The sequence below is a fragment of the Drosophila subpulchrella genome, chromosome 3R, assembly GCF_014743375.2.
Source record: "Drosophila subpulchrella strain 33 F10 #4 breed RU33 chromosome 3R, RU_Dsub_v1.1 Primary Assembly, whole genome shotgun sequence".
Lineage (NCBI taxonomy): Eukaryota > Metazoa > Arthropoda > Insecta > Diptera > Drosophilidae > Drosophila > Drosophila subpulchrella.
The window spans coordinates 20,182,224-20,191,555 of NC_050609.1; the positions used below are offsets into that span (position 1 = coordinate 20,182,224).

Here is a 9,332-nt window from a genome sequence, read left to right on the forward strand (position 1 = left end):
GCAATTAGAAGCATTCCGTAAGGGCGTCGCGGCCGTCATTTTTTTCGCTCTCTAATTCTCTTATTGAGCAAACTCTGCTTGAGCAGAGCTCATTAGAAGCGGACTGCTTGATGGAGACGAACGTTAGCGGACGAATAATTTATACTATAAGGTAAGTTGGCCAATTTTTTTTTTACATACAACACGTAACATGTACAACTTATTGTAATTATATCTAACTTCTTATATATGTATATGTATTTATTTCCAGCTTAACGAAACACAAAAGGATTCCAACACAAACACGCAAGGATTAAAATTAACTCCGGTGAGTGCACAGCAAATTAAAAATTCATTCATATTTAAGTGAAAAAAACAAAAACAGTTTAAAACTACAAGTCGACACACAAACGAAACAAACGGACAAACAATAATTGCTTTAATAAATAAATACATACATACGCACCGGCCTCACAGGCATACTAGCCAAATTTTTGCAATTAAAAACAATTAAAAAACTAAGTGAACTAAAAAAAAGAGAAGTGTACCTGTATAATTCTAAGAAACAGGCAATCTTGTCAAAAGACAATTCGTTTTTTATAAATAAACAAACATCCATATACATTTGGCCGGTCACACCGGCTTAAATTACATACCTATTTACAAAACCCAAAAACAAAAGCGACAGAAAAAAAAAATACATCAATTTTTTCCAAATTTTTTTTTTTTTTCTTAACCAAATTCGTTTTCAGCTGTCTAGCTGCCACCATATGGCCTAAAATAACCAACTATAAAGTTAAGCTACAGATATTGCTGATCCAATTTATAATTACAAACAATTCTTATGCTGGGTTTTTCGCATCGGGTTTAAAACAAAAATATATTTTATTTGGCATATAACAAGTGTAAAACAAAAATATATTTTATTTGGCATATAACAAGTGTAAAACAATTGAGGGACTCAGCTAAAGAATGACTCAGCTACCGATCCACTTCATCTTCGGGTACATTTAGGACACATCAATTTATGGGCATTTTTTGCATTTCTATAAGGGGTTAAATCATAAATTTTTTTTTTTGCCAAAAATTGTCAAATACTAAATTTTTTTGTTTTGAATGCCAACCTATTTGAAATTTTGTTTTCGAACTCAACGCGGCGTGACACTTCTTTTTTGGACTATTTGTTGCGGTGTTTCGGACAAAATACTGATATTATTTGGTGCAAAATTAGGATTCTTAGCTAATGGCAAATCATAAATATTTCGGTGATTTTTTTGTCGCTGCTAGGCCTAATTGAGGGTCTCAACTTAAAGAATGACTGGCTAACAACCTGAGCTAACGACCCGAATCATTTTCGGGTAAATTTAGAAGACTTAAATATTTGTCCGATTTTTACATATTTCATAAGGGTTAAATCGTGTTTTTTTTCGAAAAATGTACAAAAATTAACGTTTTTAGGTTTGAATGCCAATCGCTTGGAAATTTTATTACGAACTCATCGCGGTATGACACTCCTCATTTGGACCATTTGTTGAGTTGCCTCGGACAAAATACTGATATTATTTAGTGCATTTTTGGATTCATAACTAATGGCAAGAACGGGAATTTTCCCGTTGATATTTTATGTCGAAAGTTGGCTAAATTGGGTCTTAGCTGAAAGTAGGAGTGTTTTTACCAGCAAATAACCTCAGCTAACGATCCGAATCATTTTCAAGTAAATTTAGAAGACTTAAATATTTGTCCGATATTTACATATTTCATAAGGGTTAAGTCGTGTTTTTTTTCCGAAAAATTGACAAAAATTAACGTTTTCAGGTTTGAATGCCAATCGATTGGAAATTTTATTACGAACTCATCGCGGTATGACACTCCTCATTTGGACCATTTGTTGAGTTGCCTTGGACAAAATACTGATATTATTTGGTGCATTTTTGGATTCATAACTAACGGCAAGAACGGGAATTTTTCCGTTGATATTTTATGTCGAAAGTTGGCTAAATTGGGTCTTAGTTGAAAGTAGGAGTGTTTTTACCAGCAAATAACCTCAGCTAACGATCCGAATCATTTTCGGGTAAATTTAGAAGACATAAATATATGTCCGATTTTTACATATTTCATAAGGTTAAGTCGTGTTTTTTTTTCCAAAAATTGACAAAAATTAACGTTTTCAAGTTTGAATGCCAACCGATTGGAAATTTTATTACGAACTCATCGCGGTATGACGTTCCTCATTCGGACCATTTTTTGAGTTGCCTCAAACAAAATACTTATACTATTTAGACCAAATTTGGGTTCATAACTAATTGCAAGAACAAGAATTTTTCCGTTGCTATTTTATGTCGAAAGTTGGCTAAATTGGGCCCTAGCTGAAATTATGAGTGCTTTTACCAGCAAACAACCTCTGTTAACGATCCGAATCATTTTCGGGTAAATTTAGAAGACTTGAATATTTGTCCGATTTTTACATATTTCATAAGGGTTAAGTCGTGTTTTTTTTTTTTTTTTGCCAAAAATTGACAAAAATTAACGTTGTCAGGTTTAAATGCCAATCGATTGGAAATTTTATTACGAACTCATCGCGGTATGACACTCCTCATTTGGACCATTTGTTGAGTTGCCTCGGACAAAATACTGATATTATTTAGTGTATTTTTGGATTCATAACTAATTGCAAGAACAAGAATTTTTCCGTTGATTTTTTTTGTCGAAAGTTGGTTAAATTAGGTCTCAGCTAAAATAATGAAAATAATTTTTATCAGCTTGCATCCTCAGCTGACGCTTCAAATCAACTTCTGGTAGATTTAGGGGACTTTAATAATTGGCCAATTTTAACATATTTCATATCACGTTATTTTGGTCAAAAATCGTCAAATACTAAAATTGATGACTGTTTTTTGGTCGTAATTAGTTTAAATAGTGTCTCAGCACAAACATTAAATGCATTGATCAGCTTACGACCTAAGCTAACATGATGTCGGTCGATTCAGGTAGATTTAAGAAATTCAGTAATTACTGTGGACGGCAATCCACGTAGTGACGAAGCGCACCAGGAGTATAGACAAACGGCCAGGTTCTTACATACAATAAACTTGAGCTACGGCGTTGAAAACATATGTATATGTACATTGACATGTAGGTACATGTCTTCAAATGAAATTAAAATGCAGACAAAGACAAATCACAAATACAAATATTCCCCAGCAAATGCAAACGCAATTTCGCCCATTTAGTTACATATGTATGTATGTACGTTCCTATCATTATTTCATCACATTTATATTCCATACAATACATACATACAACAACCATAACGGGTCGTTTGGATTGGTTATCTGGCCTTTGATTGGCGGCATTTTAAAATCTGAACCCCCACTAGCAACAAAACGTAAAAAAACCCATAAACCACCACCAAATTAGACAGCGCACAAACACACACAACCACGAAGGCACGGCCAGAAAATCAAATCGGCACGTATGTACATATATGCGTACTTATCCATTCTTTTTGCGGGCCGTTATTCAGATGCTTTATATATGTACACATATTCATGCGCCGTATTCAATATAACGTATTTTTTCTTCACTTTGTGTTTATTTCACTCTTTGACTTTAAATTCCACTCTCTCTCCCTCTGTGTCTGTGGAAGCTCACTTGAAGAAAAAATGTGATTATTAAATTAAATAAAATTAAAAAGTAATAATGCAACTCGAAGAAAAACTTTTTGAAATACCGTGCAATGCTAATCATTTTATTATATTTTTAATTAAGTATTAATTATTATTTATTTACAATATAAAATGATTTATTTGATACTTTGAACAATTAATTTTAATTATTAATAATGCGCAGTATTCAACGGAAATGTAACGTGTTCTTTCCTTTCTCTCTGTGTGCCCACTTCACTCTCTGACTTTAAACTCCTCACTCCACTCTCGCGGTCGATGCGGACGGCTCGGTCACTTGGAGAAAAATAGGGAATGTTTAATTTAAAGAAAATAAAATAATCTAAATCTAAGAAATACATTATGTTTAAATGTCATGCGTTTTCCAAATGTTTCCTCTTTTTTAATACTAAATATTAATTTTTGTTAATGTACAATACAAAACTATTTATTACTAACTTGGTATTAGTTTGTTCTATTTATTTTTCATTAATGAATTAATCATTATATATTGCCTATTTACTAAATATATGTTTATATATATATATATCTACCCAAAAGCAATAATCATCAAATTATAATACAACATTCATACAAGGTATTTTTGGTTGCAGTGCACTTGTAAGCATTCAATGTGCTCTCTCTCTTTCTCTCTTATTCTCTTATTGACCACTGTGTGAGTAGTGCTCAATCGAAGCGGACTACTCAAAGAGAACGGATGCGTGGACGACTGATTTATTCAAAAATGTAAGTTGGACAATATTTTTACATATAGCATTCAGCATGTATATCTTATTTATTGTATTATATGTACTTATATTTAATTTACTAAATCTATTTCTTTACAGCTGACCGAAGTAAACACGAATTGAGACCAAAACACAAGGATTTACATTAAAATCAGGTGAGTGGACAAATATGTAAAAGTGCATACATATTTAAACCAAATAAACGGATGGTTTAAATTAAAATTAAACACAATCCATAAAATAGTGCAATATTTTGGTTCATAACTTATGGCAAGAGAAATTTTTCCGTTGATTTTTTGGTCGTAACTTGGCTAAATTGGGTCTCAGCTAAAATAATGACTGCTTGAACCTCAGCTTACGATCCAAATCATTTGCGGGTAGATTTAGGAGACTAAAATAATTGGCAGAATAGTTAACAATTAATTAATTGGCGCCATTCCGACAAGTTACCTGTGCTTTGTCGCGCATCAGTACCATTACTTTTCTTTTTTTTTTTCTTGTCTATTCTTTTTGCGGTCCGTTATTCAGCTGCCATTCATATGTATGTATGTATGTACGCAGTATTCAACGAAAATGTAACGTTTTTCCCCCATATTCTCTTCTTTCTCTCTCATCTTTTTGCGGGGCGTTGTTAAGCTGTACATATTTACATATGTAAAATGTACATTGTACATACATACATATTCAACGAAAGTGTAACCCATTTTTCCTCTTTCTGTGTTCACTCCACTCTCTGACTTGAAATTGCTCACTCCTCTCTCTCTCTCTCTTCCCTCTCTGTATCAGCCGAAGCGAACGGCTCGCTCACTCGGCGAAAAAAAGGAAATGTTTAATTTAAAGAAAATATCGTAATAATCTAAATCTAAGAAATACTGTTTAAGTATTTACTAATAATCTTCTTTTTATTCCAAACTAATAATTAATACATTGCATGTACAATACAATATTATTTATTTACTTCTCATTACTTTTAACTTATTTATTTCTAATTACTTATATATATATTATTTAGTACTATTCGTATTTCATTATTAATAAATTAATAAATTTGTATTCGCTTTTTTACTAAATGTTCAAACATATATATGCAAAAATACATACATGCACAAAACTCATTCTAGTTATTTTTGGCGCAGTGCATTTAGAAGCATTCCGTAAGGGCGTCGCGGCCATCATTTTTTCGCTCTCAAATTCTCTTATTGAGCAAACTCTGCTTGAGCAGAGCTCATTAGAAGCGGACTGCTTGATGGAGACGAACGTTAGCGGACGAATAATTTATACTATAAGGTAAGTTGGCCAATTTTTTTTTTACATACAACACGTAACATGTACAACTTATTGTAATTATATCTAACTTCTTATATATGTATATGTATTTATTTCCAGCTTAACGAAACACAAAAGGATTACAACACAAACACACAAGGATTAAAATTAACTCCGGTGAGTGCACAGCAAATTAAAAATTCATTAATATTTAAGTGAAAAAAACAAAAACAGTTTAAAACTACAAATCAACACACAAACAAATGAAACAAACGGACAAACAATAATTGTTTTAATAAATAAATACATACATACGCACCGGCCTCACAGGCACACTAGCCAAAAGTTTGCAATTAAAAACAATTAAAAAACTAAGTGACCTAAAAAAAAGATAAGTGTACCTGTATAATTCAAAGAAACAGGCAATTTTGTCAAAAGACAATTCGTTTTTTATAAATAGACAAACATCCATATACATTTGGCCGGTCACACCGGCTTTAATTACATACCTATTTACGAAACCCAAAAACAAAAGCGACAGGAAAAAAAATACAGCAATTTTTTCCAAATGAATTTTTTTTTTTTAAGTGCTGACAATATAAAAGGATGTCGCAATATACTTATATACATATATCCTAGCCCCCCACCAAACCAACATGGCTTCATGTACAAATAAATAATTTCTAACCAAATTCGTATTCAGCTGTCTAGCTGCCTGCCACCATATGGCCTAAAATAACCAACTATCAAGTTAAGCTACAGATATTGCTGATCCAATTTATAATTACAAACAATTCTCATGCTGGGTTTTTCGCATCGGGTTTACAACAAAAATATAAAACAATAGGGTAAAACAATTGAGGGACTCAGCTAAAGAATGACCGTTTTAACAGGCTAACAACCTGAGCTACCGATCCACTTCATTTTCGGGTACATTTAGTACACATAAATTTATGGGCATTTTTTGCATTTCTATAAGGGGTTAAATCATATTTTTTTTTTTGCCAAAAATTGTCAAAAACTAAAATTTTTTGTTTTGAATGCCAATCTATTTGAAATTTTGGTTTCAAACTGAACGCGGCGTGTCAGTATTCGTTTGGACTACTTGTTGCAGTTTTTTTTTTGACAAAATACTGATTATTTGGCGCAAAATTAGAATTCTTAGCTAATGCCAAAAACATAAATATTTCGGTGATTTATTTGTCGCTGCTACGCCTAATTGAGGATCTTAGCTAAAATAATGACTGCCTCAACTGGCTAACGATCCACTTCATTTTCGGGTGCATTTTGGAGACTTACATTTATGGGCATTTTTTAAAGGGGTTATATCCCCTTTTTTTGTTTTTTTGCTAAAAATTGTCAAAAACTAAATTACCCAGTTTTGAATGCCAATCGAGTCGAAATTTTGTTCCGAACTCAACGCGGCGTGACACTTCTTGCTTGGACTATTTGTTGCGGTATTACTGATATTATTTGGTGCAAAATTAGGATTCTTAGCTAATAGCAAAAAATAAATATTTCGTTGATTTTTTTGGTCGCTGCTACCTAATTGAGGGTCTCAGCTAAAAGAATGACTGTTTCAACTGGCTAATAACCTGAGCTAACGATCTACTTCATTTTCGGGCACATTTAGGAGACTTACATTTATGGGCATTTTTTATGAGGGGTTACATCATGATTTTTTTTTTTTCTAAAAATTGTCGAAAACTAAATTACCTAGTTTTGAATGCCAATCGAGTCGAAATTTTGTTCCGAACTCAACGCGGCGTGACACTCCTTGTTTGGACTATTTGTTGAGTTGTTTCTGAGAATATACTGATATTATTTGGTACAAAATTAGGATTCCTATCTAATGGCCAAAAATAAATATTTCGGCGATTTTTTTGTCGGTGCTACGCCTAATTGAGGGTCTCAGCTAAAAACTAAAGTTTTCAGTTTTGAATGCCAATTGATTGGAAATTTTATGTCAAACTCAACGCAGTATGACACTCTTTATTTGGATCATTTCTTGCGTTGCTTCGGAAAAATACTGATATTTGGTGCAAAACTAGAATTCATAACTAAAGGCAAAAACTGGAATTTTTCGGTTTTTTTTTTGGGGTTTATTGGTCTTAATTGAGATACTCAGTTAAAAGAGTGTCTGTTTTGACTAGTTAACAACATTAGCATACGACCGACATAATTTTCCGGTTCATTTAGGAGGCCTAGATAATTTGGTAAAATTTGTAAGTTTAAATAATGTATTTAAATATTGTCTTTTTCTCGAGTGGTACTAATTGTTAACTAATATTTCCCCACCTCTCTCTCTCTGTTTTTCGAGTAGTAATAAATGTAAACAAATATTTCCTTCTCTGTCCCTCTGCTTTACATTAGGCTCTTCTCCAAAAAAAATGTACAATGTACATTTGTACATATGTACAATGTACATTTTACATACAACATCAATAAAGGGTCGTTTGGATAGGCTTTCGGCATTTTATACTCTGACAAACAACACCAGCAACAAAACGTAAACAAAGACCAAAAAACAACCACCAAATTAGACCTAGCGTGCAAACACACACACACACACACACACACACACACCACGAAGGCATGGCCAGAGAGTCAAATTGACCCATGCATGCATGTGAACATATGTATATGTACACATTCAAAGCAGGGCAGTAGACAAATTACCCGCAACCATTTTTGGCGCCATCCCGACAAGTTACCCGTGCTCTTTCGCGCATCTGTACCATTACTTTTCTTTCTTTCGCCTCCATTCTTTTTGCGGTCCGTTATTCAGCTGCCATTCATATGTATGTATGTATGTACGCAGTATTCAACGAAAATGTAACGTTTTTTCCCTATATTCTCTCTTCTTTCTCTCTCATCTTTTTGCGGGGCGTTGTTAAGCTGCACATATTTACATATGTAAAATGCACATTGTACGTACATACATATTCAACGAAAGTGTAACGCATTTTTCCTCTGACTTGAAATTGCTCACTCCTCTCTCTCTCTCTCTCTCACTCTCTCTCTCGCTCACTCTCTCTCTCTCTCTCTCCCCTCTCTGTATCAGCCAAAGCGAACGGCTCGCTCACTTGGCGAAAAAAGGGAATGTTTAATTTAAAGAAAATATCGTAATAAACTAAATCGAAGAAATTCTGTTTAAGAACCATGCATTTACTAATAATCTTTTTATTCCCAACTAATAATTAATAAATTTTCATGTACAATACAATATTATTTATTTACATCTCATTACTTTTAACTTATTTATTTCTAATTACTTATATATATATTATTTAGTACTATTCGTAATTCATTATTAACAAATTAATAAATTTGTATTCGCTTTTTTACTAAATGTTCAAACATATATATGCAAAAATACATACATGCACAAAACTCATTCTAGTTATTTTTGGCGCAGTGCATTTAGAAGCATTCCGTAAGGGCGTCGCGGCCATCATTTTTTCGCTCTCAAATTCTCTTATTGAGCAAACTCTGCTTGAGCAGAGCTCATTAGAAGCGGACTGCTTGATGGAGACGAACGTTAGCGGACGAATAATTTATACTATAAGGTAAGTTGGCCAATTTTTTTTTTACATACAACACGTAACATGTACAACTTATTGTAATTATATCTAACTTCTTATATATGTATATGTATTTATTTCCAGCTTAACGA

The 9,332-nt window shown here is 32.9% G+C and overlaps 2 long non-coding RNA genes across 2 annotated transcripts; both read left to right on the forward strand.

Annotated features, from left to right (window-relative positions):
* The first annotated feature begins 4,274 nt into the window (after positions 1-4,274).
* LOC119561484 lies at positions 4,275-5,301 on the forward strand. Its single transcript, XR_005221288.1, has 3 exons — positions 4,275-4,388; positions 4,490-4,545; positions 5,177-5,301. It is a non-coding gene; the product is annotated as an uncharacterized LOC119561484 (long non-coding RNA).
* A 185-nt stretch (positions 5,302-5,486) lies between these two features.
* Positions 5,487-8,951, forward strand: LOC119561468. The gene is made up of 4 exons (XR_005221286.1): positions 5,487-5,677; positions 5,777-5,833; positions 8,555-8,586; positions 8,721-8,951. It is a non-coding gene; the product is annotated as an uncharacterized LOC119561468 (long non-coding RNA).
* Positions 8,952-9,332: the final 381 nt, after the last annotated feature.